Consider the following 10,626-nt stretch of genomic DNA (forward strand, 5'->3'; position numbering starts at 1 on the left):
GGTTATGGCCCTATTTTTTCATATGGCATTCAATGATGTAGAGAGTAATGAATTTTCCTTCTTTTTAGGTAATAAGTCCATATTTTAAAGAAATAATACCTAAAATATTCATTAATTTTTAATTCTTGTTTAAATACATTATTATCCCTAGGTATTTTTGCTTCTATTTTAAATGTTGAAACAACGTCATTTAATTGACATGAGGATGTATTATTTGCTCTCATGTATTTTAAACATTGTATGTCTCAAATTTAATTATAAATGTATCTTTGTCATTGCTTCTGATGATGTTCATTAATCCAAGTGGCAATTATTTTTCTAGTTCATATACTTCTTTCTCAAATAGATCTTCTCTGTGACTTATGAGTAATATTATTGTTGACACTCAAAGGTTAGTGATCTATACATAATTAGCTTGTGGCTTCATTAATTTCTTTAAGAAATTAAGCTAATTACCCACATATTTATGTTTTTATCCATGTATTATTTCTAGGGGAAATAAATACTACTAACACGGTATTAATAATAAAGATGTCTTTCCTCAAAAAGCACTGACATTTCAGTGTAGTAAGGTGAGTCTGAATTTGGATCCAGTTGGACTTAGCTACTCGTGTTGCTATTAACTAACTGTGTGGCATTTAGCAGGTTACTTAAGCTCTTTTTAATTCTACTCACTTTTAAAAATGAAGATAGCTGTAATCATTTCCAAGTATTTTTGTGATTTAATTAAAATCAAAATCATAAATATCCTGGCACCAGTGAATGTCTGTTGCTACCATGCACTAGGGCAGAAAACCATGAATGCCCTGAACTCTAGGGAAACCTATTTGAAACTTGTATATCCGACGTGTATTCCAAACTGCTATGGTGATCTACAAAGCAGGCTGGTAGTAATCATTTTTTCCCCATAATGCTGTTATTTATATCACTCTTTAGGAAATTCTCTATAAGCTTTTTATTTTCAGAGAACTTCAGAAATAAAAATTAGCATACATTTATTTTTCCTCTATATCTTAAGCCCCTCAACTTGGAAACTATGAATTTTATAGTCAGGATGAGCCATATACGGATGCAACAAAACAAAAAGCATGTTCCTTTTTGGGGGCCTTTCCTTAATCATATGGTCAGCTATGCCCCTTTGGTAGGCTACATGCTTGGCCTCAGTATTTTGAAATAATTTCTTGACTTTCTTGGTTAGTGTTTAAAATATTAGATTTATTATTACTCTTCTGAATTTATTGGACTGGAAGAATAAATTGTTGCAACAGAAAAATGTATAGGCGTTTGATTGCAAAGAAACTTGACTACTTTCTGCAACTTTGAAGTGTACATTGAATAAATTAAGTGACTTTTTTTTTTCCCCTTTTTTGGTTCATTGGCAAATATTAAATCATCAAGTTTCTGTTAATGTAATTATGTCTAAGAACCTCTAAAAATCTCACAATTATCATTCTTAAATATACGTATAGATGACCTGGTGTTGATTTCTTGAGGTCTGAGACCATGTCTAATTTATTCACTCCTTGAATTCCATTCCTAACACAGAACATAGTACTTAGTAGATACACAAAAATTATTTGCCAAATAAAATAAGGATCAAATGTGTAACATGTACAACCAATACTTGAAAGAAATGTACCAATAATTTCATTTTTAATATTAGCATTTCATAGAATACTTATTATCTTTAAAAGTTAAGGTAGTCTTCAGGTTTCTACAGTAATATTTGATGCATATAAAATAATATTTCTAAATGTTCAATACAGTCAAAACATATGGTTTACAAGGGTTAAATCATAGTCATTACATAAAATTCAATTAGTTAGCCATCCCTTTGAAAAAATTAAAATAGCCCACAAGATACTACATATGTGCATACTATTTTATCAATATATATGCAACAAACCATTTGATGTTTCCCTAGCATTAGAACTATTTGTTTGCTGGAGAATCAATTGGAGATTTTTTTATTTAAGGACACCTTTTCCAACATATGCATATAGTGTGACACTAGAATCATATTTAATAATAAGCATGTGGGACATGAGATTATCTGAAGGATTATTATTGATAAGATGAGAAGTGGAAGAGCCCTGGGTTATATAAATCTTCTCTCTCTCTCTCCTCTGCTTTAAGAAAATTATATAACACACATAATCAAATTCTTTACAATTTAGAAATGAACAATATAGTGCTCTCTGGCATTTGGAATGTAATGTGTGATATAAAATAAAAGAATATTAGGTTTAAAAAAAATCCATGGCAATAATGCTGGAATGAAATGTGCCACAGCAGTGATCATCTCATAGTAATAAGATATGTATGGCATTTTCTCCCTCTGATTTTCTAAATTTTCTATAAAAAACACAGATAACCCAAATAACATTACATCCCAAGCTTATCAGCAATAAAAAATACGTATTAAAATATTCATTCTGTATTGATCATATTTTAAAATAATTGTTGTGATTTTTGCATGGAGTTTAGGAACATTGCAAATATAGTTAAATATTTGTATTTTGTGATAACTCTCCCGTGTCCTTTTTTTTTTTTTTAATCTTGGCATCTTATAAGGAGAGCCATCTTGGAAATAATGAAATTTAAAACTGAGCATGTATTTTTTTTATTTAAATCATCAAAGAAGATAGTGTAGAATTTGACAGAAAAGCAAGGAAAGCTAAGATTTGGAAGCAGGAATAAGTACAATATACGTAAAGTGGGTGTGGGAAGAGATGTAGAGACTGATCTCACTGGATCAAAGCATTTTTGAAGCAGGGAATATCATTTTGTTAAACTGCAGACAAGTTTCCTGTGCAGTTGTAAAGGTCAAATATATACGTGCAGATAATGGGGAGTTATTAAAGTTTTCAGAAAAGTCAATAATATAATAAATGTTAGTTTTGGAGCTTTACCATGTCCATGAAGTTTAATATGAATTATATTTTGACGTTTTTGACTTTTAATCCTACTGAACAAAGGTTGAAATTATACAATCTTACCATGATATATCTCACTAATACAATTTACTTCATGGTTTATACTTACAAACTAAGGACAAGGTCTGAAATTAAAGCTGATAAAATCACCACACAATATGTGATTAGTCATGTGTAGAAGTTTCCTGCCACTAGAGATAGTATGTAAATGTGTTACTGATTCAACTAAAGCGATCCCTGTATCTCATCAATGAGACTAATTAAATCACGTTGAGAAGACTGCTATAGAAGTAATGGAAGATAAAAGTTTATCTCGTCACTTGAAATGTAAAATTTTATAGCAAAAAAATAATCTGCATAAAGACAATAAAACAGAGGCAAAAAATGCCTTTATTATATATTTTTATTGTCAGCATTGACTAGGAAAAGATTTTATGTTTAGTGGTGAATAACTTAACACTAACCAAATAAGCAATCACGCTAATTAAGATTGATAGATCATCTATTAGTATTTGACAAACACCGTTCACTATGGTAATAATGTTTTCTTGGCTCCCAAATAACCTTCATCTAAGTCTCTTTGCTCTCTTAAGTCTACCCGTAGCATTGTTCTATGAAAATTAATTGCCCCTGTTATCTTGTGTCATTTAGGGGGTTGGCAAACATTCATTGAAGCTTATCACATGAGACAATAGACTCAATTTTAAGTGAAGATGACAAAGAGGAAAAGAATACCAGCTATACCTTGAGGAGCTTATTTCCTATTGAGAGAGAAATGCAAACAAATAGCAGTTTTAATGTAATATAATAAGTGTAATGGTCAAAGCAGATATAACATTAATGAGAAACAGGTAAGCCTGGCTAGTCAGGAAGTATTGAAAGAGAGGTAGCCAACCCAATCTGGGTCTTGAATAACAAGAATATTAAGCAGGATAAGAAAGTTGAAAATGGCATTCCAGTTATAAAGATTATGAAAAAAAATACTTCAAAGTATATCACGAATATAATAGATAAAGGTAGCTCAGCAGAATTGAATTCTAAAATGTAGATTTGGGAAAGCTGATTAATGAGGGTGGTTGTATTTGTATGTCTTCTAACTATGACAATGAAGCTGGATACCTATAGTGAAGTTAGTTTTCTGAGCATCTGTCTACCTTATTAAATTGATTTGATATCTTGTCTTAGCAGAATCTTACCATCTTCTACCACATTTGTCAATCAAATATTCAGACTTTTTATAATCACTTTTACTGCAACATTTTCCATGCTTATTTTGAGGAAAGTAATTTTTTTCCATGTAACTAAACTTGCCTCACATATCATATAAGAATCACCTGTGAGAGACATTTTCAACCTATATTCCTGATTTTCTTGTCTTGAAAATTTTGATTCTGTATCCTGAATTTGTGCCAATTTATCTGTATTTATTACAAGAATTTTGTGTGAACCTGATAGACAACAAAATGGAATAAAATATCACTTTTTTAATCTATCTGGGAAACATTTGGTTATATAGAATAATTACAAAGCAAATTTAGAAGAAATTGTTTATAAAATATTGGAATATATTTTAGTTCCTCCTATATATGTTGTTCAACTGCATATTTGATCTTCAGGATACTAAGACTGGCAGTGCACAGAAATAGAAAATAAATAAACAGAAGTGTGAAAGAAAGGCAATGGAGAGAAAAGAAAATTGATGTAACAAGAGAACAAAAAGGGAAAGGAAGTGTCATATTTTTGTACATGTAGTTGGTTGTATCTAAATTATAATCACAAGTGACATTTCTAAGAAAATAACAATACAAATTTTCACAGGGTACAGTGCCAGCATTAATTTAATGGGAAAGGGAAATGTGCTCTCTTTTGCTGCATACAGTTAAACAGGCAAGAATAGGGCCATTTTTTAAAGAAAGAAGAATTTTATTACTGCTAAATTATTTTATCCCATATCAAATCAAGCTACCATGAAACTAATAGAAAATAAAAAGTCTGAAAAGTACTTAGGTTAAAAATAAAGTCTTCTGCTTTAGGTAATATTTTCAGGAACCTCACATATATCTCTAATCTCAAAATTTATATTTTATTTTTATGTTTTATGCTACACGAGTGCATATACAATTAGCAAATGTGAAAGAACCTTAAAAATTTTCCATTCATCATCAATTATCTTTAATGAATCTTTGTTTTCTTTGTTGTTTCATTTGACCGTAGTTTTTATGATCACTCCAGTTCTAAAGTTCTAAAACAAATTCTGTCAACTAATCATGCCAGAGCCCTGTATGTGACTGAATCTCAACCAACTGGCAGGTGTGTGTGTGTGTGTGTGTGTGTGTGTGTGTGTAGGGTTTGTGTGACAGAGCTCATTAGAAATGAAGCTTAAAATACTACTTCTTCATCAAGCACTAGCTACCTAATCCTAGGCAATTTCTGACAATTTGACCAGCAATAAATATAATGTATTTATTTAAAAACCACACTTTCAAAGATCCTTTATATTTTATAAAGTGCTTTACACTTATTGGCAATTTTAAATCATCACTGATTTGATTTTTCTGACTGAATTTTGTCAGCCCATGGTTAATAAGCTATGTTTTTCATTTTATTACTTCCTGGGTATTCATTCCATTAGAAATAGCTTTGCTGTGTTAGTATAAAATTTAAACATAACAAAAGTGATCCAAACAGAACAATCTTTAATTCTATATTATATATTTCAATTATATATATATATATGATTGCTTATAAGTATGGTTCCATGTGCACTTCCACTTTTATAATATAGCATGTTTTTAAGAAATGTAACTGTGAAACCAACAAAACTACATTCAAAATGCTAGTGAATATTTATCTTCAAATTCTATAATTTATTGAATGAAGAGCTTTCTTTTTAAGAAACTGTTTCCATCTTAGTCTGGTAATGTTAACTGAGAAGAGCAATGAAAGAGTCTTACTGCTGAGATATTTGTTATTTAATCTCATAGTGTCATCAGCTTGAGAATAAGCAACTGTTATTTTAATAATTGAGGAAAAGAAAGTTCATATGAGTCTACTGAATTTAATTTATGTGGACATTTACATTGTGCCTCAGAGAAATACGGTCTTGAATATTGAAAATATTTCATGCTTTAGTTCTTAATCCAAATTAAAATATATTATGCAAATAAAAATAAATATACACAAAAATGCAGTGGAGAGTCTCATTCAGTTATCAAAAGGACAGAAGGAAATACAAAGGAAGAGGTCTAGCATGTTACCTAACACATGAGACTCAATTAACCAGCACTGGTTATTATCAATACTCATATCCAAAGAAGCCACATTCCTTTAAGTTTGAGGAATATTATGCAGAGTATAAACTGCCTGCTTCTGTGACATGTAATACAAACTTTGCTATTCCAATTTGCTAGTCATACACAGCAGTGAATGAATTTTAATGGAAGAACAGAGATGCAACTTATAGAAAATGCCAGAGGAAATGAATTGTGGGTGGCTAGTAGATAGTGGGTAGGCACATAAAACTGTAGAGCAAATATGCCATGTTAATGGGTGACAGTGTGTCAAACAGAGAGTGCAACTGTATTATTTTTGTAACATTATCATTCTCATAAAGAGTACTAGTATAAAGTGATTTTAGCTTCATATAACTAAGGATTTATTATTTTATATTAATCACATAATTTGGATTGCCTAAGCTACAGTATAAAGTCTATAATGTTTGTGACTCTTAAAATGTCTCCATTGTATTTGTTGAAGAACAATAACTTCCTAGAATACTACTAATAATAATCTTTGTAGGAATTAATTTTCATCAATACTTCAGAGAACTGGAAAATAATTGTACAAAATATTAATGCTAGCTGGCTTTTCAATACTAAATATTGAATCAAAAGTAGGTTTAATTACCAAGGATTATTTACACTTTACAAAACAATTTTTGATTAAAGTTACAGTACAATTTTAACCAAAACTTTTTATATCTCAAACCTTAGAAAATACTTTTTCTAAAATTGAAACAAATGTTGCAATTTTGCTTCACAATCAAAAATTTAAAACCAGAAAATTACTTATAGGAGTCATGCATGTAGCCTTTGTAGATGCGACCTCAAATGCTAAGAGCTGCAAAAAAGTAAGGAAGGTTTATAATGTGGTAAATGTTGGTTGAAAAATTTCTCAGAAAGATTCAATAATAATTGTGAGTGAAGTACAGTGTTTTTGTTTCTTGAATTTTTCTTTAAGACACATTTTCCCCATTTTACATTTATTTTATTTGTAAGGGAGATAATTTTACTGGTGAATAATTAAGAAAAATGAATTATTTTCAAAAGTTGGCCATTCACATTCTTCATATACTCTAGAATAATGTTTTTAGAAGCAGAAAATTCTGTCATAATCCAAAGAAACCCAAAGCGTGTTCTGTAGAAGGCATTCTTGGAGGAGGATCTTTTAGAAGAAAGGGGGGGTGAAGAAGGAGGAGGAGCATGAGAGGAGAGTAGGAAAGGAAAGAGAAGGAGGGTAGAATAAGAGGAGAGGGGGATGGGAAGGGGGAGGAAGAGGGAGAAATGGATAAAAAGGAAAAAGGGAACAAAGAAATTATATGGTTTAAAAAGTTGGGAAATGATATGAAGAATTTCTATATGATCTTATCAGCTAACATTGCTCATCATTAGCATATTAAATCATGGAAATAATGCAACAGAAAAATGTGTCCAGGTTTCACAAAAAAAATTAATATTTCAAATATACATTATTTGAAAAATGGGCAAAAGATTTGGAAGACATTTCACCAAAGAATGCATTTAAATGCAAACAAGCACATAAAAAAGATATTCAGTGTCATTAGTCACTAGGGAAATGCAAATGAAAGCTTCAATAATTTACTGTTCTCCATGGATTGAATGGCTAGTTAGAGTAGCAATGCCAGGATTGGCAAGGATGGGACATACCTGGAACTCTCATATTTTGTTTGTGTGGATGTAAAATGACACAATCACTCCGGGTAACTGTTTGACAGTTTCTTACAAAGCTAAAAAGACACCAATGATGTGACCATATAATCCCATTTTAAGGTAATTATTCAGAAGAAATGTAAACATTTATCCACACAGGAACTAGTACTTGAATATTCACAACAGCTTAATTCATAACAGCCAGAAATGAGACACAACTTAAATGTCTATCAGTTGGTAAAAGGATCAACAAATTGTGGTTCATCCTTCAATGGTACCCCTGCAGTAAAGATCGGGTCCAACCTCTAAAATATGCAAAAATATGGATAAATCTTAAAAGCAGTGTTAGTTAAAAGATCAGATAAATTATTATCACTATATAATATAATTCATATAAAGTTGTGAAAGAGGGCAAAATATAGTCACAGAAAGTGGAAGCTCAGTATATGGGGACCCTCAGCTGCAAAGAAACACTTGGGAACTTTTTCTCACAATGAAAATACTCTGATTCTTAATTGTTATGGTGGTTATATGATTGTTAACCTTTTACACAATTCATCTAATTGTACTCTAGGGATTAGTGAAGATTTCTATATGAAAATTGTAATTTAGGAAAGTGTGTTAAAAAATAAAACCCTCATGAGATTCTCTCTAGCTTTATCCCCTCCCCCCGATTTTTTCATATCAGGAAGAGTTCAAACAAATTAAAAGAAAAAAAAAACATTTTTATCAGTAAGAATGTGTGGTGAATTTACTCCAATAGGTGGATTGTAACTTTTGGTGAATTAGTTAATGTGCAGCTTTCCAATCATATGCATTTTTAAAAGGCATATTGAAAGTCAGCCCTGTATGCTCTCAAGGACTAAATGTTAAAGGAATTAATAGTTAAAGTCTGTGAAAGACAAATGAAGAATAATTCATTTTGGCCTAATAAAGTAGAAAACATAAAATAAGTTTGATAAGTAGGTGTGATGGTCCATCCAACTTACACTAAGGACATTTTATTCCAGCTATTTCTCATTTGAAAAAGGAGAATTTTAGGGATTTGGGCAGAATTTAGTTTCCATCATTTTGTATTTCATACTGAAATTGCTACCTTACATTATTAGCATCTGTGATAAGATTAAATATATACCTGTACGATATATATAATTACATAAGCACAGTGCACTATAACAGAACAAGTCATAGATAAGAAGGAAGACATAGGAGAAAGGGGATGGTAGAGAAAAAAGGATTGGACTTAGAATGACTGCCCCTGTCTGGTACCTTAATCTGCCACTTTCTCAGTTATGACTCTAAACAAGTCACTTAAGCTCAAAATATTCATTTTTTTGTAAAAATTATAAAATACTCACTTTCAATTCAATTAGTGAATAAATAATGTGCAGTCTGTAAAGTATGATACAGTAGAGGAATATAATTAAAGATGCCATACTATATTTTCTGTGATTCCTTGAGAAAGTAAATCTTTTTCTTTCTACCAAGCTTTCTCTCACACAGGACATTCTCCTTGAAATGTTCTGTTAACCATTCATCTGACTTGGTGAGGTTTTATACTATGAGCTATAGGAAGCTTAACTCATAGACTAAAACAAATCCATGTTTTAATAAATGTGATTCATTGTGTCACAAAGTTAAGAAATGTGCAGTTAATGCTGGGTCATTCCAGGAGCTGAAGCAGTGACATTAAGGTCAAGATTCCTTTTCTCTCTTTTGGGCTTTCTTCCCTCTTCCCTGGTACTGTCTTCATCCCTAGATTTGTCCTCTGCAGCTGCTCCAGGTCCTCCTTTAGCTGCTGCAAATCATCAAATGCATTAGACCCCTAGAGCCCACAAAGCTCAGAGTGTCTCCTAGTACTTAGTGCTCTGGCTGGAACTGAGTTAACTGGCTGTGGCTGGATGGTGCACTATGGGGACTGGCCTACGTGAACTAGAATCAGCCCTGAGATCTGGATGTGATTTTTTACAGAAGCATTTTCTAAAAGAAAATCTGAAGTCTGTTGGCTAGACTCTGGGGTGGGATCAAAATATTCATTAAAATCAAGACTTTCTAATGACTCTATGTTTTTTTTCTCAGTCTTCTGTAACCTAAAGTGGCAACCAGGCTGCTCACTGTTCTGAGGCCAATAAAGAGGCAAGGCTGCTGGAAAGAAAAGTTTGCTTTATTTTGGAGGCCTGCAGCTGGTGGGGTTGGGGCGGGATGGTTGGCTGCTATTGAAAGACCAACTCCCCCCACTGACAATCAGTGGGCAAGGGCTACATGTGAAACAGCGCTGTCAGCTCTGGCAGTCATCTTGAAACTAGTCATGCAGTGGTCTGATCAGGGTCATCTTGATTGCTTCAAGTGCAGTTAGTCCTTAGTTCCAAGGTCAGTTTGTTCCCATTTCTTTGAGGCCAGTTCTCAGAACTGTGGCAGCTTATGTCATGGCTACAGTCTGGTCATCATGTAGTTAACGTCTTCCACCTGGTAGGGGTTTCAGTATCTACAAAACAGCTCACTGGATATGGCTCAGAATATTATCTATCACCCTTGAGGAGGAACTAAAAGTCCTTGAGTTTGCTTGATGACTAAACTATTATTTTTTAGTCATCTTGGACAATTTTCCTTTGTTTCTGCATTTTCTCATTTGTCTGTTTAAACTTATTCTTTGGCTAAAGTTTTTCTACAGACAAAAGGCGGGCTGAGGACATGCGGTGCAAGGAGCACAGGGTCCTGCTCCATTTCACTTCATTGTTGTT

The sequence above is a fragment of the Hippopotamus amphibius genome, chromosome 3 (assembly GCF_030028045.1).
Source record: "Hippopotamus amphibius kiboko isolate mHipAmp2 chromosome 3, mHipAmp2.hap2, whole genome shotgun sequence".
Lineage (NCBI taxonomy): Eukaryota > Metazoa > Chordata > Mammalia > Artiodactyla > Hippopotamidae > Hippopotamus > Hippopotamus amphibius.